Source organism: Felis catus, chromosome A2, assembly GCF_018350175.1.
Source record: "Felis catus isolate Fca126 chromosome A2, F.catus_Fca126_mat1.0, whole genome shotgun sequence".
In the NCBI taxonomy this organism is placed as follows: domain Eukaryota; kingdom Metazoa; phylum Chordata; class Mammalia; order Carnivora; family Felidae; genus Felis; species Felis catus.
In genome coordinates, this window is record NC_058369.1 from 87389921 (window position 1) to 87417348 (window position 27428).

Consider the following 27428-nt stretch of genomic DNA (forward strand, 5'->3'; position numbering starts at 1 on the left):
GGAATAATTACATTTTGTCACACATCTCCTCAGAGGAGTGTTTTACTTAGAGTGTTTTAGTGAAAATTTTATCTGAAACTTATTATAGTCAAATGACAGATTTGGGACCACACGAAAGTTAGGACTGATTATACAATGCCTTTGGGCTATTTCAGCTATTATTTTCAATATTTATATCATACAGGTAGGTTTGAAGTAGATAAACCCTTCTCTTTTATAATGAAACTGGTATTATTTTTATCAATTTGTTTATTATTACTCTATCACTAAGAGGTGTTCATTCTTTTCCAGAATACTCTGCCTATCTACCCAGCTTTTTACATTTTTAGGCTTTGTCTGTCTAGAGTTATACCATTTCTTAAAGGGACCATGAAAACAGTTCTCCAAGCTACCTCTGAGAGACAACATTCAGCGTGTGAATCCATTTTTCCCCTGCAAAGTCCTCTAATATTATCCAAATCATTTTGCCTGGACTTTGAGGATCTAGTAAAAACTTATCTACCCATCTTGTGTATTCCTTCTTCTCATCATAGTCTCCCAAACTGCACTGAAGCTTTATACATGATAATTAATATCTCTTCAACACAGATTTATATTGCATCCTTTACACTAACATACCCTTCCAACATACTATATCATAAGTATCTTACATCTAGCTTCAAGTGCATACCATATTTGCAACTAGAATATACAAAGTCCAAAACATGTGAAAGCTATGGCTAAACACGATGCCATAGTTTGTGTGCTTTACACATTAAAACGGGGGGGGGGGTGTGTGATCTAAATTTACTTTTCAACCCTAAACAACTGCTAAACCTCACAACTGAAATTTATATATGTATATATGTTTCCATGTATGGCTATATAAAAAGTACTCATATAAATGAGATGATTATTTCAGTTAGTATTATATTATTTCTTTATGGGTAAGCTGAGAAGGCCAGGGGAACTTTTTTTTTTTAAATGACAACATTTATCATTTAGAAGAGTATCATTGACAAGCATATACAGGTTTCCAATTTCTCTTTTAATCTATGTCACATAGTATTATGATTAGAAAGAAAAAATTTGCTATATTTAAGTCAACATTTAAATAAATGAACAATATCTTTGTTAACTAATTTATCTATTAAATGGATATATTCTTCTGGAAGTAGATACTGTTTTACTTATTTTTGTAAAGTGTTCCCATATACAAAATTTATGACAACTAGGAAAAGTATGTAAGAAACTCCTGAGAAAATGAAAAATAATAAAAGATAAATGAAATTAGTAAAAAGTGATGTAATAAAGTTAATTGGCACACGTAACAAGAATTTTCTAGACACAGGCTTAGGAACAAAAGTGAGATGATTCTGAAATGGGGCAACCGAAAGATACAGGAAGCACAGGTGGTAGAACCAAGATATAATTGGCTGTCCATAACATACTATACAGGTGCTATAAAGAGGCAGATATAGGCACATCTTTTGATTTGTCAGTTAAAAAGTCACTGGTGATACTGTGAAAAACAGTTCCTATGGTGATTACACTAGGTTAAAAATAAATGGTCCAAGGTAAAGCAGTGAGTGTGGATGGACTCGTCACAGCTTGGTGACCAAGAAGGACACAGGTAGTGGTTTGGGGGTGGGAGTTGTGAGGCACAGTTTTCTTTAGGGAGAAAAAATTTAACCAAGATATCATCTGAGGTTCAGGAGGAGGGGAAGGGAAATGATTAAAGACATACAAGAAAAAAGAGTAAACGGACAAAACATTTATATAAATATGCTTTAGGTAGGGACAACATCCTGTTTTAACAGTAAAAACTAAAACATTAAGACCTAAAATATATCAAAACTTACTATGTAGTGAGCATTAAGAGCTTTATATATAATTTTATTACATTTCAGACACATCTTTCTTAGAAACTATATTAATTTCAAGTTTCAGGTATTTATAACTTTAAAGATATTATATAACTTGGCCAAACTTGCAGAGCTACGACTAATAAATGGCAGAGCTGAGACTTAACTCCATGTTGGCCTAATGTCAATGGTCAAGATTAAGTACAATGCAATTTATTTAAAATTCAGAATATTTTAAAATTAAAATAATCTACAATGCAGGTTTCTACATTAGCACATAAGATAAATAAGAAACATGTATTAAAATAATGCACTCATACCTGATACATCAATAAACAGTACATTTAAAGTTTGGAAGAAGCAAATCATTATGGAAATGAAAAGAAAGTAAGCAAACTATCAATCCAAAATTTATTTTCAATTTTCATGAAACTTAATACTCATCTGGTTTTTCAAACTATCAATCTTCATTCTCTAAACAGTGTATATATTTCCCAAATTTCTAGAAAATATGTTCAAGAAATTACTATTATTTTATGACATGAGCAGGAGACATTTTGGAGGAGTCTAACACTGAATGCGTACTTTGATTGTTTGGGATTGGCGACTTCTAGTTTTTGGTCCCCTGTCCATCTATCCAATAAATATTTTTACTAAGTCCATATTATGTGCCATGTTCTATGCTAGGCCATGATAACATAAAGATCCTGGTATCATTTCTGCCTTTAGGAAGCTTTTAGAGCTTAGAAAAATAATAGAGACATTTGACCACATGCTGTGATTTGATATGATAAATTTTATAATAAAGGCTTTTATGTGGTTCTTAGAGAGGGCAGAGGGAGGAGTTTGTATCTCATACAACTCTGTCTCTAGAGGCCTCTGAGGAGACAACTTGTGGAGTAGTTTTAAATGGTAAGAAGGAAACCGTAAGGTCTATAGAGGAGTAATCTCTTGGCAGCAGAACCCATGTGAAAGGTTTAAAATATGGTTGCATGTTATGTCCCAGGGCCTACAAAGTCTAGTGTATCGTGTTGAAACATGTATATGTGGAGGGAGAAAACAGTACCTGGAGGTGAAGCTAGAGAGTGTTGTATCAGACCATGTAGGGCCTTGAATGTCGTGTTAAGTTTATACTTCATTATATAGACAAGGAGAGCCTATGTACAGAAATGACACCATAATATGTATTTATTAGGAGGTAGCTTTGGCCAAATTTTACTACTACAAATAGTATAAAGACCCTAAAGTCAAATGCATGAATTCTGGTTTCTGCGTTAGATTTCTTTTTTTTTAAATTTTTTTGTTTCAACGTTTATTTATTTTTGCGACAGAGAGAGACAGAGCATGAACGGGGGAGGGGCAGAGAGAGAGGGAGACACAGAATCGGAAACAGGCTCCAGGCTCTGAGCCATCAGCCCAGAGCCCGACGCAGGGCTCGAACTCACGGACCGTGAGATCACGACCTGGCTGAAGTCGGACACTTAACCGACTGCGCCACCCAGGCGCCCCTCTGTGGTAGATAATTTCTTACCCACAAGACCATATCCTTGGTCTCAGACTTCCAGTCTACTTCGTTTCCCAAATATACTAAGATAACACCTATGTGAAACTATAGTTACTAGGTTATTTGCTCTTAGGTCATGATACTTCAAGTCTAAGGACACTCTACAAGTCTTGTGGCTCTTTTTACAATCTTACTGATGGAGTTTCGACACAAAGGTGTTCGTAATATATTTATTATGCAAATTTTTGTTGTGTTTCCACGAGAGCCTTTCTCATGGGAAAGGGGAAGATGGCAAAAATCAAAACTGTATGGAGTAGAGTTAGGAGAGAAGAAAAACAGAAGGTGTGGTTACAGAGAAAGGGATAGACATAGAAAAACTCAATGTCTGGAAGGGAAGAAAAAAGAACAGTTTGGGAGGTGACAGAGAAATTACTAAAAATAAGATCAAGGCAAGAGCATTGGATACAGCAATTGAAAGAGTACTGTTTTTACCTACAAAATGCTATTTTGAAAAAAATCTCTGCTTTCTTTTTCTACTTGTTATATTTGTGTATATGCATGTATTTGTATATATTTATGTGACTGTTGTAACTAGCCATATTTTTTATATAAAAAATGTTTTTCACAGACAGCATATATTTTATAACGTAAGGTTTGTATTTTAATGGACAGCCCATGCTAACATTATTGCTGTGTATCTCTCTTTCATAGAATTTAAAGGAATTTAAAGGCTTTGCCAGTTCTACATTATTTCTAACACTTACCTGTATCTTTCCTTACATTTTTACTTCCGAAGCCAAGTCTTTGCATTAGTCCAGGCCACCATTCATTCTGCTAATATCTGTTGAGCAGCTACTACTGTATTATTCAAGCATTGCTTTTGACCTTGGGAAAACAGTAATGAACATGAGCCATATGGCCCCTCTCATGTGAGAGAGAAATACAAACACTATATGTAAAATATTAATTATAAATGTGCTATGCCTCATGACATGTGGGCTATCAGAGAAGGTACTGCACATATACAGGCCCAGAGTCAGGTGAGAATGAGGGATATTCATTAAGCTAAACTGGTTTAGAGTACAGATGCAGGGGAGAGGATGTCGAGAGATGTGTCTAGAAAGGTGGGCAGGTCCCTGTGAGCCACACTGATTGTTTCTAAATACAACATAACTTCAATGAAAAGCTTACTGCAGAGAAATAACCTGCCCGGTGAAGTGTACATATGAAAAGCTCTATTGGGCTGCAGTACAGAATGAATACGATGAGAATGAAGATGAAACTAGGAAAACAACTTAAGAGCTGTTTCAGTGGTTAAAAAAAAAAATGCACCTTTGATACCAGAGTGGTAGCAGGGTCATCATGGGATACTAAGGGACATTAATAGTACATAGAATACAAAGAATTTTAGACTTTGTTCTTAGGGTTCACTTTTATTAACTCATTTCAGCTTACAGTGATCTTAAAAGGTAGACACTATTATTATCGCCGGGTTATAAGTGAGGACATTTAGTCATAGTGAAGTTAATCAACTTCCCCCAGTTCACACCGCTGGAAGGTGGCAGACAGTATGCGAATTGAGGAAATGAGGAGTTTTGAGCAGTCTGGCTCCAGAATCATGCTCTAAATAAAGCATTTTAGATAATAGTTACGTATTTCTGCATAACGAATCCTTTCGAAATTTAGCGGCTTAGAAACACCACTTGTTACCAAACATATTCTGTAGGTCGTGGCTTAGCTGTTTTTCTGCTCAGGGTTTCCCATGGGATGCAATCAGGTTGCCAGGTGAGGCTCCGGTATGACTGGAGGGCCTGAGTAGGGAAAAATCTACTTCCCACATCAGGGGGGGTGCTGGCATTTACTAGGGAGCTGTTGGACTGGGGGTCTCCGTTCCTTCTCAGCCTCCCTTGCTCCTTTCCATGGTGGCTTCTGCGGAGAAGCTCATAACCTGGCAGCTTCTGCTTCATCAAAGCAAGCAAGCAGCTCATGCCAGAGACAGTGCGAGTGAGATGGGAGTAACAGTATTGTGTAACCGCATCTTGGAAGTGACGTCCCATTTCCCGCCCCCCCTCCATGTTCTGTTCATTAGAAGCAAGTTATTAAGTGCAGCCCGTACTCATACAGAGGGGATTCCACAAAGGCATAAATGCCAGAATATAGCAATGACTGAATCATTTGAGGAGCTGTCAGCAACATAACATAAATTGAACTTTAGGACGGACTGCACGTGAAAGATACGGAAGAGGGCAGAGTCAAGGATACCGTGAAAGGACGTAACATGATTATACATTTGATGGCTGAAGGTTGTCATAAGCTTGTGCCTTCCCTGTGATGTAGAAAGTATATTTATCTACTATGATTATCTACGATCAGAAAGGAAGAGGAGTATTTAAATCTTGCAGGTTTTGGCACTGGGAGGGTCTGATTGAGGTAGCAGGCTCTGACTTTTATTTCAATATTCCTGTATACATGTCTTCCTCTGGATGTGCTCAATAAGCCAAATTCAGAAAAGGAGGCATATATTTAGATTCATTCAGGGCAAATTCCTTGCCGGGGTTGGGGAAGAGATTAGACAGATGTCAAGAGGGCTGCTTCTGTGACAAGGCTTGGATTGAGAATGGCAGAGATAGGAGGGCTGATAAACAAACAAAGGAGAAATTCCAGTGGAGTACAACAGAGGTAAACTTAGGTGAGCAAGCACTGAGATGGAGAGTTGACATGATAGTATATGTGCGATGTCTAAATTAGATAATTTTCAGCTAACTTCAGGTCAGAGAACAATTGTAGGAAAGTATAGACAATATGTCCGAAAAGTAATAAGCACTGTGGATGAGCTTTTAGAAGGTAAATACAGGGAGCCAGGTATTAGATCATCATCCTCACAGATTGGGAAATTACTCAGGATGTATCAGGACTTTTGATGGGGAGATATCAGTTTATTACACACAAATGGAACCCATAACAGTTATGCTTCCAGATAAAACATGTTGGATTATACTGTTGGTGCAAATGTATTCTTGGAGAGAAAAACAAACAGGTTCATTTTGTTTTCTTGCCTACTTTTTTTTTTTTTTAATAAATTTTGGAGTAATTTGTCACACAGCAATAAATAAGATGCTTAACTGACTTTTCTACATTGCTGAGCACCTGAATATATGCCTGTTTATCTTTCCAATGGTTCAGTCTCACATTCTTTAGACATCCACTCTGACAAGTTGTCCCCGGAGAGGATGTGTTACATGTACAAATTCTTCGCTGTTTGGTTTCAGCTTGCCTTTTGGGGTTATGATCTAAAGCCCTGATTCACAAGCCAAGAATGACTCAGGACAGAGTTGGCAGGACGCTCTCTGGGTTATTCCTTCCATCTTCCTTCCTTCCTACCAGGTGAGACTGGACTGGTCTTTAACGTGCTTCAAGAAATAATGATAATTTATAGGTTGTTAAACACCAAGGGAAAAGGTTAAATCTTAGCAGCTTTACCTTTTTAAATGTATCCTGAGGGTTTCAATTTTCTAGAATGTTAGATTTTTCAGTGAAAATTATTTTAAGTGTTCCTCACACTGGGTACTTAGAGAAAGAACAAGCATTTAAGAAAATAGCTTTTTAAACCTTTCTATCACCTGAATGGTTTCCAGACCTCACAGCCTCACCTTATATGCATGGGTAAATTAACAAATACAGGGCTTAGTGGCACTTATGAGAGGCCCAGGCTGTTTCTTTTCTTTCTTTTCTTTTCTTTTTCTTTTTTTTTTTTTTAACATTCTGGATATATAAGAAATAACGAAAATATTCCCAGTAACTTTACAAAACTGTGATATATTTTAAATGTTGACATTGAAGAATTATGCCTTTTAAATACACACAAAAATATATAATGATTTGTACTTGAAGATCACATGAGAAATCTAAATTCTGAGGTCTTATCTTGTCAAAATAAGGCCAAGGCCAAATGATCCTTGGCTTGATCTTTCGGTGATTCTTTATATATGAGTGAATTTTTTTCTCAGAAAAGTTTAAAATTGGGTCCATCTTAGGCACACAGAAACTTTAATAGGTTACTGGGAGGGGTGGGTTCTTCATTACTCAGAGAAATAAAGCTAATGATGGCATATCATGTGTTGTCATGTACTTGTCCAGTACCCCTCTGAAATCATTCCACATATTCACCTCACTGACCAATTAAGAGCATGACATTTCTTAGAAAGTAGCTACTACTGTGAGTTGTCTTTGCATATGAAATATTAAAATGGTAATTTTACAAAGTACTCTCATTGTATTCATGAGCAAAATTATTTAGGTCTTGCATAGAGATGACCAGATTTTATGATGGTCATTCAAAGGCACTGAAGCTTCTTGTGACATTCATAGGTAGCTAATGATTTTCATTCATAAATTTAATGACTGAAATTCCTTTAGTTGGGTTTGTTTTTCTTGAAAGATCTTAGGCAAATAATGCACTTTTAGCAAGGTAAATATTATAAACAAAACTCATGTTAGTATATAAATTAAATTAAGCTATGCATGAATCCATTCATATACTTATCCATTTCTACCTCAAATAATCTAATTATTTATCTATGTGGATTGGCAACCAAAATGCTGAGATAAATGTAACACAGATTTAATTTAATGGTAGTATAGTGATTCAGCCTGAAAATGTTCATTTTTACTTATTATAAAATAAAAGTCATATAATGATTGCTTTCTTAAACTTATGAAATACTTGACAAGTATGTGTTCTAATATTAAATTATAAGCTTTCAAAATTTCAGTTAGCTTTTCTATTCTACAGTATGATAGAGTCAAAGCTTCCAACAACTATGGAATATGTCTGGAAAAAAAATTATATGCTATGTTGCCTACAAACTCCAGATCTCTAGATTTATATCTACCTCTGTCTACCTGCTTCATTTTTTCCCTAGGGGGGAAATATTAATAATTAATTTATAAAATATTTTTGTTAAGATCTATGGATTTCACTATCTAATCTAATCTAATAATGATTCATTGCGGGGGGGGAGTAGGTAAGACCATAAAATGACCAGAAAGAGGCCTGGTATATTTAAAAAAATTAGACTCAGAAACTCAATTAATCATGACATGCAACTTACTTGTTCAGCATGACCTTAAACAAGTTAGTCTTCTTTTTCTCAGATTTTCGCTGTCAGTTGAAGTTCAAATACCTATAACTCATTGGTTTGATATAAGATAAAACAAGCTTATTTGTTTCAAGTACTTAGTAGTTACTTGGATATGAAATACTCACTAAATGGTAGTTGCTAATATTATAATTCCTCTTATTTTAAAGATCAAATGTGGTTGTATAACTAAATATTGTCTTCTAGAGAAAAAAATAGAAAAAAGAAAAGCTCCCCAACATATATGCCATACTTGTTTTGGATGTTAAAGATTCGTACCTGCAAAAAAACAAGTTTAATGGAATTTACTTCTTCCCATGAAGCCAAAAATGAAATGGGTAAACTCTCAATTATTCTTATTATCCTTATACTAAAAATGTAATTTGATTTCAATTAAGACAGGGCAAATTGTAAACTAAAATCCTATGCTATGACTGGATTGACTTGATATTATAAAGTCAGCCATTAAGTTGGCAAGCTGACAGAATCAACTTTTTTCGGACTTTGGCATGTAACAAAAATCTTAATGCAAAGAGGGGAATGCTTATAGAAGAAAGAGACTGTTATCATTTCGTAATAAAGTACTGTGTTTTTTGCTTACTGTATACTCACAGCTCAAATTCCAGTTCACATACAATATGTAGATAGAAAATCAACTAGGATATAGGAGACTTGAAAAATCTTAAGCCTATCAGATCTACCTAATAGACACATATAGAACATTTCACCCAACAACATTAAAATACACACTTTCTCAAGTGTACTTGAAATATTCTCCAAATAGACCATATCTTAGACTGCAATCCTCTGCAGTGTTAAAGTTATAGAAATGATACAAATGTAATTATTCTGAAATGAAGATAGAAATCAATAAAGGAAAACTAAAAAAAAAAGTCACAAATATGTAAAAATTAACAATATACTTTTGAACAAGAAATGAAATCCAAAAGGAATGAGAGGAAATTAGAAAATATTTTAAGATGAATGAAAATAAAAACAAGATGCCAAAGCATGAGATCCAGTGAAAGCAATTCTTAAAGAAAAATTTATAGCTGCAATGCATACATTAAAAAGAAAAAAAAAATCTCAAATCAATAATCTAACTTGACATCTAAGGAACTCTGAAAAGAACAAGCTAAATCTATAGCTGGAAAAAGAAAACTTAATAAAGTTTAGAGTAGAGATAGAGCATATGTAACAAAATAGAATCAACATCAAAAATGGGTTCTTTGTAAAGATCAGGAGAGTAGGCAAAATTTTAACTAGACTGACAAAGAGAAAAGAGAGGACCAAAAACCTAGAACTAAAGAAGAAGATGGCGGTGTAGGATGCTGGGCTCACCTCATCCTGCTGATCACTTAGATTCCACCCACACCTACCTAAATAACCCAGATAACACCAGAAGACTAGCAGAATGGACTCTCCAGAGCCAAGTGTAGATGAGAGGACCATGGAAGAGGGTAGGAAGGGTGGAGAGGTCGTGAGTACTACACAGACTGGCAGGGGGGAGCCGGGATGGTGGTGGGGGAACCCGCCCCACAAGGCAGGGCCCCGAAATCTGGCTTGCAAAAGTGGAGGGGCCGGATGGAGTGTGTTCTGACAGCCATTAGGACTTAACATCCGGAATGTTAAAAGTCAACAGCTCTGCTCAGAGAGCAGGAGGGCGAGAGGACACGGAGGGAGAGTTGTTGAGCCCCAGAAGACAGAGCTCAGCTTGGCGGAAAAAAAAGGCCCTGGAAAGCACCATCTCCCTCTCCCATTCCCCAGCAGAAATCCCAAAGGGAACCAGTTCTGTCATTGAACTTGCTTGCACCGCGCAAACAGCCAGCGCTGTGCTTCTGTGGATTCATCCTTCCTGTGGGTCTGCCTCCCTCCCGGTTGCTGCAGGGTCCCTCTTGCAGGAGACCACTGACAGCAAAGTGAGCTGAGCCTGCCCCTCCTGCCCCTGTGCACCTTGCAGGTCCACCCCGGCTAATATGCCAGATGCCATCAAAGCAGCACCACAAGCCTGGCAGTGTGCAAGTAGCCCAGACAGGGGCCACACCACTCCACAGTGAGTCCTGCCCTTGAGAGGGGGGAAGAGAAGGTACACACCAGTCTGACTGTGGCCCCAGCAGTGGGCTGGGGACAGGCATCGGGTCTGACTGCGGCCCTGCACACCAAAACAAGTTATTTCAGACAGCACAGGGGAAGTGCCCTGCAGTTCCGCGCCATCCCAGGGACTATCCAAAATGACAAAACGGAAGAATTCTCGTCAAAAGAAACTCCAGAAGTAGCAACAGCTAATGAATTGATCAAAAATGACTTCATATAATGGAAAAAGAATTTAGAATAATAGTCATAAAATTAATCACTGGGCTTGCAAAAAGTATAGAGGGCAGCAGAGAATCTATTGCTACAGAGATCAAGGGACTAAGAAATAGTAAGGAGGAGCTAAAAAATGCTATAAATGAGGTGCAAAATAAAATGGAGGCAACCACAGCTCGGATTGGAGAGGCAGAGGAGAGAATACGTGAATTAGAAGATAAAATTATGGAAAAAGAGGAAGCTGAGAAAAAGAGATAAAAAAATCCACGAGTATGAGGGGAGAATTAGAGAACTAAGTGATGCAACGAAATTGAAAAATATCCATATAATAGGAATTCCAGAAGAGAAAGAGAGAGAGAAAGGAGCTGAAGGTGTACTTGAACAAATCATAGCGGCGTACTTCCCTGATCTGGGGAAGGTAAAAGGCAGTGAAACCCAAGAGGCACAGAGAACTCCCTTCAGACGTAACTTGAATCCATCTTCTGCACGACATATCATAGTGAAACTGGCAAAATACAAGGATAAAGAGAAAATTCTGAAAGCAGCTAGGGATAAACATGCTCTAACATATAAAGGGAGACCCATAAGACTAGTGGCAGACCTATCTACTGAAACTGGGCAGGCCAGAAAGGAATGGCAGGAAATCTTCAATGTGATGAACAGGAAAAAATATGCAGCCAAGAATCCTTTATCCAGCAAGTCTGTCATTCAGAATAGAAGGAGAGATAAAGGTCTTCCCAAACAAACAAAAACTGAAGGAATTCATCACCACTAAGCCAGCCCTACAAGACATCCAAGGGGGATTCTGTGAGTGAAATATTGCAAGGACCACAAACTACAGAGACATCACTACAAGCATGAAACCTACAGACATCACAATGACTCTAAACCCATTTCTTTCGATAATAACACTGAATGTAAACGGACTAAATGTTCCAACCAAAAGACATAGGGTACCAAATGGATTAAAAAAAAAAAAAGACTCATCTATTTGCTGTCTACAAGAGACTCATTTTAGACCTGAGGACACCTTCAGATTGATAGTGAGGGATGGAGAACTATCTATCATGTTACTGGAAGTCAAAAGAAAGCTGGAGTAGCCATACTTATATCAGACAAACGACTTTAAATTAAAGGCTGTAACAAGAGATGAAGAAGGGCATTATATAATAATCACAGGGTCCATGCATCAGGAGGAGCTAACAATTATAAATGTCTATAGCCGAATATGGGAGCCCTCAAATATATAAAACAATCACAAACGTAAGCAACCTTATTGATAAGAATGTGGTAATTGTAGGGAACTTTAATACTCCGCTTCCAACAACGGATAGATCATCTAGACAGACAGTCAATAAAGAAACAAGGGCCCTGAATGATACATTGGATCAGATGGACTTGCTAGATATATTTAGAACTCTGCATCCCAAAGCAACAGAATATACTTTCTTCTCGAGTTCACATGGAACATTCTCCAAGATAGATCACATACTGGGTCACAAAACAGCCCTTCATAAGTATAAAAGAATTGAGATCATACCATGCACACTTTCAGACCACAATGCTATGAAGCTTGAAATCAACCACAGGAAAAAGTCTGGAAAACCTCCAAAAGCATGGAGGTTAAAGAACACCATACTAAAGAATGAATGAGTCAACCAGGCAACTAGAGAAGAAATTAAAAAATATATGGAAACAAATGATTATGAAAATAAAACAATCCAAACACTTCGGGATGCAGCAAAGGCAGTCCTGAGAGGAAAATACATTGCAATCCAGGCCTATCTCAAGAAACAGGAAAAATCCCAAATACAAAATCTAACAGCACACCTAAAGGAAATAGAAGCAGAACTGCAAAGACACTCCAGACCCAGAAGAAGAGAAATATTAAAGATCAGAGCAGAAATAAACAATATAGAATCTAAAAAACCTGTAGAGCAGATCAATGAAACCAAGAGTTGGTTTTTTGAAAACATAAACAAAATTGGTAAACCTCTAGCCAGGCTTCTCAAAAAGAAAAAGGAGATGACCCAAATAGATAAAATCATGAATGAAAATGGAATTATTACAACCAATCCCTCAGAAATACAAGCAATTATCAGGGAATACTATGAAAAATTGTATGCCAACAAACTGGACAACCTGGAAGAAATGGACAAATTCCTAAGCACCCACACACTTCCAAAACTCAAACAGGAAGAAATAGAAAACTTGAACAGAGCCATAACCAGCGAAGAAATTGAATCAGTCATCAAAAATCTCCCAACAAATAAGAGTCCAGGACCAGATGGCTTCCCAGGGGAATTCTACCAGACATTTAAAGCAGAGATAATACCTATCCTCCTCAAGCTGTTTCAAAAAACAGAAAGGGGAGGAAAACTTCCAGACTCATTCTATGAAGCCAGCATTACTTTGATTCCAAAATCAGACAGAGACCAGGCAAAAAAAGAGAACTACAGGCCAATATCCTTGATGAATATGAATGCAAAAATTCTCAATAAGATACTAGCAAATCAAATTCAACAGCATATAAGAATTATTCACCATGATCAAGTGGGATTCATTCCTGGGCTGCAGGTCTGGTTCAACATTCGCAAATCAATCAATGTGATACATCACATTAATAAAAGAAAAGATAAGAATCATATGATCCTGTCAATTGCAGAAAAAGCATTTGACAAAATTCAGCATCCTTTCTTAATAAAAATCCTTGAGAAAGTTGGGATAGAAGGAACATACTTAAACATCATAAAAGCCATTTATGAAAAGCCCACAGCTAATATCATACTCAATGAGGAATAACTGAGAGCTTCCCCCTGAGATCAGGAACACGATAGGGATGTCCACTCTCACTGCTGTTGTTTAACATAGTATTGGAAGTGCTAGCATCACCAATCCAACAACAAAAGGAAATCAAAGGCATCCAAATTGGCAAAGATGAAGTCAAGCTTTCACTTTTTGCAGATGACATGATATTATACTTGGAAAACCTGATAGACTTCACCAAAAGTCTACTGGAACTGATACATGAATTCAGTAAAGTCACAGGATACAAAATCAATGTACAGAAATCAGTTGCATTCTTATACAGTAATAATGAAGCAACAGAAAGACAAATAAAAAAACTGATCCCATTCACAATTGCACCAAGAAGCATAAAATACCTAGGAATAAACCTAACCAAAGATGTAAACAATCTGTATGCTGAAAACTATAGAAAGCTTATGAAAGAAATTGAAGAAGATATAAAGAAGTGGAAAAACATTCCGTGCTCATGGATTAGAAGAATAAATATTGTTAAAATGTCAATACTACCCAAAGCTATCTACACATTCAATACAATCCCAACCAAAATTGCACCAGTATTCTTCTCGAAGCTAGAACAAGCAATCCTAAAATTTGTATGGAACCACAAAAGACCCTGAACAGACAAAGTAATTTTGAAGAAGAAGACCAAAGCGGGAGGCATCACAATCCCAGACTTTAGCCTCAACTACAAAGCTGTAATCGTCAAGACAGCATGGTATTGGCACAAAAACAGACACACAGACCAATGGAATAGAGTAGAAACCCCAGAATTAGACTCACAAAAGTATCGCCAATTAATCTTTAACAAAGCAGGAAAGAATATCCAATGGAAAAAAGACAGTCTCTTTAACAAATGGTGCTGGGAGAACTGGACAGCAACATGCAGAAGGATGAAACTAGACCACTTTCTTACACCATTCACAAAAACAAACTCAAAATGAATAAAGGACCTGAATGTGAGACAGGAAACCATCAAAACCCTAGAGGAGAAAGCAGGAAAAAACCACTCTGACCTCAGCTGCAGCAATTTCTTACTTGACACATCCCCAAAGGCAAGGGAATTAAAAGCAAAACTGAACTATTGGGACCTCATGAAGATAAAAAGCTTCTGTACTGCCAATGAAACAATCAACAAAACTAAAAGGCAACCAACAGATTGGGAAAAGATGTTTGCAAATGACATATCAGACAAAGGGCTAGTATCCAAAGTCTTTAAAGAGCTCACCAAACTCCACACCCAAAATACAAAGAATCCAATGAGGAAATGGGCAGAAAACATGCATAGACACTTCTCTAAAGAAGACATCCAGATGGCCAACAGGCACATAAAAAGATGTTCAACATCGCTCCTCATCAGGGAAATACAAATTGAAGCCACACTCAGATACCACCTCACACCAGTCAGAGTGGCTGAAATGAACAAATCAGGGTATTATAGATGCTGGTGAGGATGTGGAGAAATGGGAACACTCTTGCACTCTTGGTGGGAATGCAAACTGGTGCAGCCACTCTGGAAAACAGTGTGGAGGTTCCTCAAAATATTAAAAATAGATCTACCTTATGACCCAGCAATAGCACTGCTAGGAATTTACCCAAGGGATACAGGAGTGCTGATGCATGGGGGCACTTGTACCCCAATGTTTATAGTAGCACTGTCAACAATAGCCAAATTATGGAAAAAGCCTAAATGTCCATCAACTGATGAATGGATATAGAAATTGTTGTTTATATACACAAGGAATACTACTTGGCAATAAGAAAGAATGAAATATGGCCTTTTGCAGCAACGTGGATGGAACTGGAGAATGTTATGCTAAGTGAAATACGTCATACAGAGAAAAACAAATACCATATGTTTTCACTCTTATGTGGATCCTGAGAAACTTAACAGAAGACCATGGGGGAGGGGAATGAGAAAAAAAAAAAGAGGTTAGAGATGGAGGGAGCCAAAACACAAGAGACTCTTCAAAACTGAGAACAAATGAGGGTTGGTGGGGGGTGGGAGGGAGGGGAGGGAAGTGTGGGTGATGGGTATTGAGAAGGGCACCTGTTGGGATGAGCACTGCATGTTGTATGGAAACCAATTTGACAAGAAGTTTCATATTAAAAAAAAAAGAAAAATAGAGGAAACAAAAGCAGAAATGACAGTGGGGACTTACTAGCAAAGTTACAGAACTAAAAAAAAATAAAATAAAATAAGAGAATACTGTGAACAATTACATGCCCACAAATTAAATAACCTAGGCAAAATCCAAATGGAGAAATTCTAGAAATATTAAAATTACTAAAACTGAATCAAGAAAAAAATGAAAACATCTGAAGAAACCTATAATAAGATCTATAAAAAGAGATTGAATCAGTAAACAAAAATCTCCCAGCCACAACGGAAAGAGATGGTTTCGGTGGTTAATTCTATCACAAAGAATAATGAACTACAGTCGTCCTGAAATGCTTCCCAAAACACAAGAGTAAGCACTTCTTAATTTATTTTATGAAGTGAGTATTACCTTGATACCAACATAAGACAAAGATACCAAATAAAAGAAAACTATAGACCAATATCATATATGAAGATAGATGCAAAATTCTTCAACAAAGTACTACTAAACTAAGTCCAATACAATAGCATGTTAAGAGAATAACCTAGTAAGATTTATCCCAAGACTGCAGTGTGAGATAACATACTACAAGGTGAAAGTCAAAGTGATACAGCAAATCCAGAAATTGAAGGAAAGAAACAGTATGATCATTTCAATTGATATAGAAAAAAAACTTTTTGATAAAATCCATCACGCTTTCATGGTAAAGACACTCACAAAATTAGGAACTGAAGCGAACTTCATTAACATGATAAAGATAATTTATAAGAAAAACCACAGCTAACACCATACTTAATAATGAATGACTTCATGGAGAAAGACTGAATGCTTTTAACCTGAGATCAGGAACAGGATAAGGAAGCCTTAGTTTTAACATTGCTATTCTACTTTATATTGGAGGATCTAGCCAGAGAAGTTAGTCAAGACAAATAAATAAAAGACAAACAAATTGGAAAGGAAGAAGTAAAACAATTCCATTTACAGATGGCATGATTCTATATATAGAAAATACCAAAGAATGCACAAACTAAGAGCTAATAAGTAAATATAGCAAACTTGCAGGGCACAAGATAAATGGAAAAATGTCAGTAGTGGTTCTAAATATACCAGCAAAGATCAATATGAAAAGGAAATCAACAAAGCAAATACATTGATACCAGCATTTAAAGAATACAGTACGTAGGAATAATTTCACCAAAAAGGCAAGACTTATTAGTACACTGTTTACTATACTAAAAATTAAAAAAAAATTGCTGAAAAACAAACAAAAAAAGATAGCTAAATAAACGGAAAGATATCCTATGTTCATGGATTGGAAGACTTATCATAAGGTTAGGATGACAATACTACCCAAAGTCATCAAAGGATTCACTGAAAACCCTATAAAAACCCCAGTGACCTTCTTTTGCAGAAATAGAAAAGGTGATCATCAAGTTCATATGGAATTTCAAAGAGCCTCCATCAGCCAAAACTATATTTAAAGAGAAAAAACAAATTTGGAGGACCCACACTTTGTTATTTCAGAACAACTTGAAAGCTATAGTAATCAAAACAGTGTGGTACTGGCATAAGAACAAAAATAAATCAATAGTATGGAATTTAGAGTGTGGAAATAAACACATCTATGGTTAATTGATTTTTGACAAGGGTTCGAAAGCCATTAATAGGGAAAGAATAATCTCTTCAACAAATGGTGGTATATATCCATATGCAAAAGAATGGAAATGGACACCTACCTTATACCCTATTCAAAACTTAACTCAAAACTGAATGACTACCTAAATAAAAAAGCCAAAACCATAAAACTGTTAATAGAAAACATGGAAATAAATCTTTACGACCTTGGAATTGGCAATGATTGTTAGATATGACATCAAAAGCATGAGCAAAAACAGGAAAAATAGATAAATGAAACTTCACCAAAAATTTCAAACTTCTGTGCATCCAAGGTCATTATTAAGAAAATGAAAAAAAAAAACCTATAGAATGTGGGAAAAACTTGCAAATCATACATGTGATAATAGTCTAGTATCCAGAATATATAAAAAAAGACTTGTAACTCAACAACAAAAAGACAAAAAGCCTAATTAAAAAATGGGCAAAAAATTTGAACAGCCATTTTTCCATATAAGAAATACAAATGACTAAGTACATGAAAAGATGCTCAATATCATTGGTCATTAGCAAATTAAAATCATAGTGAGATACTAATTCATATCTACTAGGATGGAAATGATAATGATGATAAATGGATAATAATATTGGAAGGATAAAGAAATATTAGAACTTTCATAAAGTCCTGATGGGAATACAAAATGTTCTACCTACTGTGGAAAATAGTTTGATAATTCCTTATAAAGTTAAATATGGAATTACCATATGACCCAGCAATTCCACTCCTAGGCGTATAGCTAAAAGAACTGAAAACAGGTACTCAAACAAATATTCATGCATTAATGGTCAGTGCAGTACTGTTTTAATAGTCAAAATGTAGAACCCTAATATCCATAAACAGATTAATGAAAAAAACAAACTGTGGCATACATAATCCAGGATAATTTAGACATAAAATATTGACACATACTACAAACCAAATGACCCTGGAAAACATTATCTGAGGTGAAAGAAGTTAGAGACAAAAGGTTATTACATGATTCTGTGCAGAGCAGGTAAAACCATACAGATAGAAAACAAACTGGTGGTTGCCCAAGTTGAAGGGAAGAAGGAAGAGACAGTATGTGCTTAATAGACAAGGACAGGTAAGGAGGTTATGTTTGGTTTGATTACAAGTTCTTGGTACTGGATAGAGGTCCTGGTTGCACAATTTTGTGTATGCAAAATGCCACTAAATCATTCACTTTTAAATGGTTAATTTTATGTTATGTGAATTTCACCTCATTTTAAAAAAACAGGATATATTATTACTCCCCAAATTCTGAGATATGAACAAAATCTAAACACGTTTTAAAACAGTTTTACTTCTGGGGAGCCTGGGTGGCTCAGTTGGTCTGACTCTTGATTTCGGTCCAGGTCATGATTTCATGTTTTTGTGAGATTGAGCCCCACATTGGGCTCTTCTCTAACCTCACAGAGGCTGCTTGGGATTCTCTCTGTCCCTTTTTCTCTGCCCCTTCCCTGCTCATGTGTGTGCTTGTCTCTCTCAAAATAAACGCTTATTTTTTTTTTTTTACTTCTGGAATGTATATGTTTTTGTTAAAATTATGTTTTAAAGTTGTAGTTCATGGTAGTGGCTATTAAAACCTAGCTATAATTTTCTGCATTTGCAAAAAACAAAAACAAACTATGCCTCATTTTATAATAAACTGAACGGGCCACATTTTTTTTTACGCGTCTATATTATTTCTATAGTAGAAAATCAAAATCTTCAACCTTCTAAACTGCATCAACTCCCTGAACCACTCAAAATATTTTGTATAGTTAATTAGAATATGATAAAATGTACTTCTCACATGAGTAATTAGGCTCTGATATGCTTTTGGAAACTTTGTCTAATTTTGGCAATAGCATTCCATTGCATATTTGACATGCTCAATGCTAGGTGAGTGTGAAGAAATTCAGTTTTTCCTTTTTTCCAATTTTTACAAATTTAAACCAGCCACACTGTTACTTAGGGACAAATAGACTCCATTGTTTGCAATTAACCAGTGGCACCCAAACTTTGCTTTCATGTTTCAGTGACAAAGTATTATACACACTGAAGGATACATTACAGTGTGGCCAGATAATTTATTGAAAACTTCAATTGTGTTTTGTTCTTCCTGCTGTAAGAGATCAGAATAATGAGAGGTATTCTACTGTCTTAATCATATGAACATAGGTCTGTGTCATATTCAAGATCTGAGAGCTTTGCGAGGGACCATTTGAGTTATAGGGTCCATCCAAACAAAGTTAACCCCTTTATCTGTACAGACACATTTAAATTCTAGTTGGACAGCAATGCCAATGATAAGGACTGTTAAGAACCATGGCCTTGGAAATCACATAAGGCCCTGATTTGCCAAGCTTGACATATAAACAGAAGAGAGGTTGTCTTTAAGGATCTATGGAGGCTTAAACTGTGACAAAACCATCAGTGAATAATATATGTGATTAATTTGCTTTAAAGGATTAAAGAAATATGACATTTTGATACTTCAGTGTTATAAAGTCACATGTTTACTACAAGAGTATAAACATTAAAGTGAAACTAAAGATAATGGTTTCAGAAGTAAGACAATTATATTTCTAAATTCTGTATTTTCATTAGAAAGACACACTGCTATGTAAGAATACAGTTATACTTCTTAAGTAGTGTGTGGCTTCATTTAACATTACGTTTCCTTGACTAATTTCCTAGGAGAAAAGAAAATGCTTAAAGGTACTGATGACCTCCTTTTTCTCTTCCTTAAATCTTCCACTGTCGTCATTATTGCCAAGTTTAAAACTGCTCTTTCTGTAGTTACTGCTTGAAAAATGTATTACGGCAGCGAAACATATTCTGCTTATATACTCTTATGTAGGCAAAAAGAAGGCTTGATGGCCAGTAAGCATAAAGAGAAACAAAGAAGTAACTTAAAAGCATGGACATAACCTAAAGGCTATGAAAACTTGATAGTTTAAGAAAGTAACAGATCAGAACACTGGAAGATGAACACAGATACCTCTCACTTTCTCAATTAATTAAAAAATTTTTTGATGTTTTATTTATTTATTTTTGAGAGACAGTGTGTGTGCAAGCAGAGGAGGGGTAGAGAGAGACAGAGACCGAGAATTTGAAGCAGGCTCCAGGCTCCAAGCCGCAGAGCCCTATACAAGGCTTGAACTCACAGACTGTGAGATCATGACCTCAGCCAAAGTCAGTCGCTTAAGAGATGAGCCACCCAGGCACGCCTCTCATTTAGCTTTTACCTCGTGCTTCCGAACTAGCACACTGGATGCTAGGACTCATGATCTACCACTGATTCCTTCTTCAAGGTAAAGCATCATTTACAGCTGTACCAGGCCACGCTGAGATAATGACAATATTCCCTCATCAGAAAATGTTACACGGGTTATGCAGACAGTCTGAAGTAGAATAATAAAGTTAATAAAACATTTCAAGGATTAACATGAAAACTTATCCTAAAACAGAAACACAATTTAAAAAATAAAAAAAAGTTCCCCTCTTTCCTTTCAGCAGCCTTTTCTTTGTTCGCTGGCATGCTGACTATGGTACTACGGCTGCCTGCGAATTATTCCATTTTGATAATAATTATTGATCCGCAAAGAGAGATTGTAGTGACCTCCAAGGCTTCTATAAAATATTTCCCAATTGGCAATCTTTCACCACTACAAAATTAACTTGATTTCACATGCTGTAAGGTGTAAATCTCTAATTATGCTACCTTCTGCGCATGGTGCACTGGAATTATGATTGCTTACTTATGTGCTACGTTTTCCAGAGCCCTGAATCATTACCAATTTAAGGGACGATTCAATAACTATCTATCAACAGTCACAGAAAACATAATGACCATTTTAATAGTGGTGGAGAGTGTCTACTAAATTATCTTGGGATAATAAAGATATTTTATGTTTAGACTCTTTAAAACCACAAAATCACAGAAATCTCTAGTGTTTCTTGTTTCTCTCTCATTGATTGATTACCCATCCTTGGGCCTACTACACAACCTTCCTTGGAACATGAGATTAAAATAGTTCAGCTGGTTTTTATCTATATATATGTTTGCAACGATTTAAGTATGTATTTTTCATAAGCCCAAATCATGTGACATTGCTCCCCACAAATTAAAGAACACATTTTCCTTGGACAGTACTTGACCATGGCCCTTATTCCACATAAACTGCTGGATCATTTGATTAGAAGACAACACTATAGATAAGTGACAAAAGAAGGCGGTTAATTTTTTTAAAAAATGGCAAGGATTATTTTATTCAGTCTTCTAGAAGATAAAGTTCCTGGGCTCATATAAATATGACAATATATTTATAAATATTTAGTAGACATTTTGAGAGGTTCACTTATCTTTCCAATTCTCAATTCTACACATTCAATTGCATGAAAATAAAGGTATACGTGGATGGGTGTTTAGATGATTTCCCAGATGGATAATTAATGAAACCCAAGCTTAGTGAGTGTTGTTCATTTGAGGGAGCATTTATAGGCATCACATCCTGCCATAAAGGGGAGAACTGAAAAACCACCAACAAAGATTTTTCGAAATATAACATTGCTTTTTCTGTTACAAACATTTCTGTTGCTTTAATACCTATGACACTCTGAAGAAATTTATGCACATTTATTCCCATCAAAAGTAAAATTCATATTGTGAAGTCAAGTCTTTCACAAAGTATTATGAAATTCTCCACAATTAGCACTAATTAGTACTTGAAGCAGAGATTTCATATCGAGGTTCAAAGAAGTAAATGACTAAGCCATACTAGCAGCTTCTATGCCTGGAGACAGCTCTGTGATTAGGGCGGAGCTTTATCAAACAAAATAAAACAAAACAAAAGCCAATGGGGACTCTGCTTGTTCCTGTCACCTAAAATATGGTCCAAACTACTAAGAGTAATTAACTCATGTAGCTAAAACAACTTAATACAGAACCCAAACAATTTTTGTATATGCATAATTTTTCTTAAACATATTTAATCATTCACTTGAGGAGAAAGGAGGAGTAACAAGTGTAATCACCTTCTATTAAAAACTTGTATTTCTCCTAAATTTTTATTCCCTCAAGAGGGTTATTTACTGTTCTTCATAAAGCTAAGCTTTTACTTGCCATTTCACAAAAATTTTTCAACCAAAAAAATTCTGCAAAAGTAGTTCTATAATATCCAGATTAATGATTTCTTATACTATTTTTAATTTCAATCCCTTGCAACTTATTCTTGAGGCAAAAATAAGATAGATTTAAAAATCCTTTTGTTGGGGAAGGGCAAGCCTTCCCCTATGATCAGCAATTGTGCCAGTAGAAATTTATCCAAAGGATACAGGACTGCTTATTTGAAGGGCCACGTGCACCCCAATGTTTATAGCACTGCTATCAAATTATGGAAAGATCCCAAATGTCCACCAATTGATGAATGGATTAAGGAGATATGGTGTGTATGTATGTGTACACACACACACACACACACACACACACACACACCACACACACACACACACACACACAATGGAATACTACTTGGCAATGAAGAAGAATGAAATGTTGCCATTTGCAACAACGTGGATAGAACTAGACGGTATTATGCTAAGCGAAATAGGTTAGTCAGAGAAAGACAGAGATCATATGATTTCACTCATATGTGGAATCTGAGAAACTTAACATATGATCATAGGGGAAGGGTAGGACAAATAAGATAAAAACAGAGAGGGAAACAAACCATAAGAGACTCTTACATACAGAGAACAAACTGAGGGTTGATGGGGGTAGGGAAAACGGGTGATAGCATTAAGGAGGGCACTTATTGGGATGAGCACTGTGTATTGCATGTAAGTGGTGAGTCAATGGAATCTACTCCTGAAGCCAAGACTACACTGTATGTTAGCTAACTTGAGAATAAATAAAATAAAATAAGTTAATTAATTAAAATCCCTTTGTTGTTTATAGCTTCAGGCTACATAAGCTGAGGTAGTTCATTTAAAACTCCATTTACCTCAGCACATTTGTTCTAAAGTTCTCTCCTAATTCAAACTCTTCACATAATTCAAGACATAGAACAGTACCAAAGAGAAACCCCTACTAAATCTAGGACCTCATTTGATGCAAATGGAATTAATCTAGGCTGAGTGTGGGGGTGCAAAGAACGCTGAGCTGGATTTGAGATTCCTCATTTTAAACTGTGATATAAAAGAAATATATAGCCTGCAGAAAATAAGTGGTTTGGATCTTAACCAAGCAACTGCATATGAAAATATTTTATTAGTTCTATGAGACCACAAAAGCATTAGGTATTTTATGTGTGAATGTATATTGTATATATGCATGTATATGCCTACATGCCTATTATAAATGTATACAGTAGTCCTCCCTGATCCATGGGAGACATGTTCCAAGAACCTCAGTGGATTCCTAAATCATGGATAGTACTGAACCCTATATATTGTTTTTTTCCTATACTTACATATCTGTGATAAAGTTTAATTTATAAATTAGAATAAGAGATTAACTATAGTAATAAATTAGAACAATTATAATAATATACTATAATAAAAGTTACATGAATGTGGTCTCTTCTCCCTCTACCTCAAAATATCTCACTATATTTATTCTTCCTCTTCTTGTCATAATGCTAAATGGTAAAACGCCTACATGATGGGATGAAGTGAGGTGAATGTCAGGCATTGTGATTTTCCGCATTAAGCTGCTACTGGCCATCTGACAATACCACAGAAGGGGGGTTATCTACTTCCAGACTGCGGTTGACTACAGTAACTGAAGCCATGGAAAGCAAAACCACGGATATTTTGATGTTGCATATGATGATAAGAAAATGTCACACAAGTACTAAAGTCCATTGTGCTGCCTCTCAATACCTTATATCTCAAAGTGTAAGTCGACTTTCCCAAATTTTGTAATATAATCATTTTAGTGGTTTCCTAATTTTTTTCATTAAGAGCCAATGCAGATTAGATAATCTTAAATAATTAGTAATTTTAAGAAATATATACAAATCTGCAAAGGTGCATGTGTGTATGTTAGGAGGGGATGTATTTGGGAGATTATACATGCAGCTTCATTGGACAGTTAGAAGTCACACAACTGTTCAAAAGAGAAAGTGTAGTGAACTGATAAGAAAATAATACTATGCCCCCAAATCAAATAATCCAGTGAAGAAATGGGCAAAAGACATAAAGAGACACTCTTCCAAAGAAGACATTCAGATTGCTAACAGACATGAAAAGATGCTCAACATCACCCATCTTCAGGGAAATACAAATCAAAACCACAATGAGATACCACCTCACACCTGTGAGAGAGGCTACAATGAACAACTCAGGAACAACAGATGTTGGCGAGGATGTGGAGAAAGAGGAGCATTTTGGCACTGCTGGTGGGAATGCAAACTGGTCCATTCACTCTGGACAACAGTATGAAGGTTCATTAAAAAATTAAAAATCAAACTACCCTATGACCCAGCAATTGCACTACCAGGTATTTGTCCAAAAGATACAAAAATGCTGATTCAAAGGGGCACATTCACCCCAATGTTTACAGCAGCATTATCAACAATAGCCAAATTATGGAAAGAGCCCAAATGTCCATCACCTGATGAATGGATAAAGAAGATGTGGTGTGTGGATAGATAGATAGATAGATAGACAGACAGACAGATAGTGGAATATTACTTGGCAATCAAAATGAATGAAATCTTTCTGTTTGCAACAACATGGATGGAAGTAGAAGGTATTATGCTAAGCAAAATAAGTCAGAGAAAGATAAATATATGATTTCACTCATATGTGTAATTTAAGAAACAAAACAGATGAACACAGGGGAAGGGAAGGAAAAATAAAACAAAAACAGAGAGGGAGACAAAACATAAGAGACTCTTAAATACAGAGAACAAACTGAGGGTTGATGGGGGGGTGGGGGAGAGAGGAAAATGGGTGATGGGCATTGAGGAGGGCACTTGCTGGGATGAGTACTGGGGTTGTATGTAAGTGATGAACCATGGAATCTGCCCCCAAAACCAAGAGCACACTTTACACACTGTATGTTAGTCAGTTTGACAATAATTATATTTAAAAAATAATAAAATAAAAAGTTCTATAAAACTGTAAAAATCAATCAATCAATCAATCAATCAATAAAAATTCTAAAAAAAGAAAGAAACTAATACTATGGGGCACCTGGGTGGCTCAGTTGGTCAAATGTTTGACTCTTCATTTCGGCTCAGGTCATGGTCTCACCATCACGGAATTGAGCCCCCGAGCCTCCCGTGTAGGACTCCATGCTGATAGCGCATAGGGCTCCACGCTCTTGGGTGGAAGCCTGCTTAGGATTCTCTCTCTCCCTTATTCTCTGCACCTCTCCTGCTTGTGCTGTCTCTCTCAAAACAAACATAAAAAAACAAAACCAAAACCTAGTACTATGATAATACACTTAGGAAGCTAATTAATGTTAAATAATGTTCTATGTTTTTAAACTGCATCAGTAACAATCAATGCTCTATTAATTCATAGCCCCCGTGTGTTAAACCGGCATGTCCAAATAGTTAAGTGTTACATTTTTTAGCACAGGTCTCTCAGTGAACATCAGAATCATAAATCTGTTTCTTTTAATTATGCTCATTTGCATATATTTAAATGCAGATGTCTGGTTAAGGATAATATGAATGATTTTTTTCTCCTTCAGCCTAAAAAGTTGTCTTTTAAAATTAATCCTTACATAGTGACTATAGCAATGTTAACAAATTAGCACTAAATTGATGAGATCAACTTAAAACCTTTCTGGTTTTCACTCAGTGTGTATATATACACATATATATATGTGTATATATGTATACATACACATATATATATGTGTATATATGTATACATACATATATAAAATACAACATAATATGTATAACATATAATGTAATATATGTGTTTATATAATATTTACAATATATATGCATACATTAGTTTTTATTTTTAGAAACTAATAATTCTCATAAATTATTTTACTGCCATTTATTTTGAAAAACACTTTAAAATAGTATTTTCTATTTCAATTTTAAAGCACCTATATTTTCAAATGCAGGATTTTAATCATAAAAAAGTATCCTGAAAAAAATATATTAATAATAAAGAACTATAGAAAGAATAATTATGATTTACAAAGCTAGTCTTAAATATATGACTAATCTTTACTGACTTACATAAATACCACCATTATAAAACAGGTAATTTCATCAAAATTTTAACAGACTGATTTACTTTGTTTTTCAAAAGAGTAATAGAGCAATCCCTAATAAATATTAATTCTCAAAACATAGTAGGCCATCCTAGTCATTATTTCTTAATTCTGCATATTCTGACAGAAATAAAATTGATAGAAATAAAAATTTTCACTTTAGGTTATGGAAATTACTTTCAGAAATACATATTAAAGAGTTCCAACAATCTTAAAAATAGCTATCAAAACAGCAATCAATGAAGCAAAACATATTCTTGTTAAAATTAGCTCATGAATACTATCTGCTTTGCAATAGGATCCTGGTTTGAAGTCTAGGATAAAAGGATTTTAGGGGTGCCTGGGTGGCTCAGTTGGTTGAGTGTCTGACTCTTGATTTCAGCTGTATGATCTCACAGTCATGGGATCGAGTTCTGTATAGGGCTCTGTGCTGGTTGTGTAGAACCTGCGTGGCATTCTTTCTCTCCCTCTCTCTTTGCCCTTCCTTCCCTCTCTCTTTCTCTCTCTCAAAATAAATAAACTTTAAAAAAATTTAATAAAGAGTTTGCTTTATTATTCAAAAAGCTCTGTATTTGTTCAATAAGTCTAAGAGTAGGAAACAACAGCTTTAATACTCTATGTATTTTTAAGGCATACAGAGGTGATAATATTTTAAATGTAGCTTATTTTTAGTGCAAAAAGTGGTATATATCATCACTGACAAAACATGTACTACTTCTGCAATACATATCTTTTTTAAAAGAAATAATTTAAAATGTTAATTTTTAAGATCAAGAAATCTTTGAGTGAATTAGATCCCTTCTAGCTGCAAACAAATC

The 27428-nt window shown here is 35.6% G+C and overlaps 1 protein-coding gene and 1 long non-coding RNA gene across 3 annotated transcripts in view; one reads left to right on the plus strand and one right to left on the minus strand.

Annotated features, from left to right (window-relative positions):
* The window catches only part of LOC111559487, a 44853-nt gene extending 34755 nt beyond the window's left edge, over positions 1-10098 (plus strand). For both annotated transcript variants that reach the window (XR_006594171.1, XR_006594170.1), the window contains exons 3-4: positions 6618-6732; positions 8694-10098. This is a non-coding gene — a long non-coding RNA (uncharacterized LOC111559487). The remainder of the gene's footprint in view (positions 1-6617; positions 6733-8693) is intronic.
* The window catches only part of PCLO (piccolo presynaptic cytomatrix protein), a 417535-nt gene that overhangs the window by 165143 nt on the left and 224964 nt on the right, over positions 1-27428 (minus strand). The window lies entirely within an intron of this gene.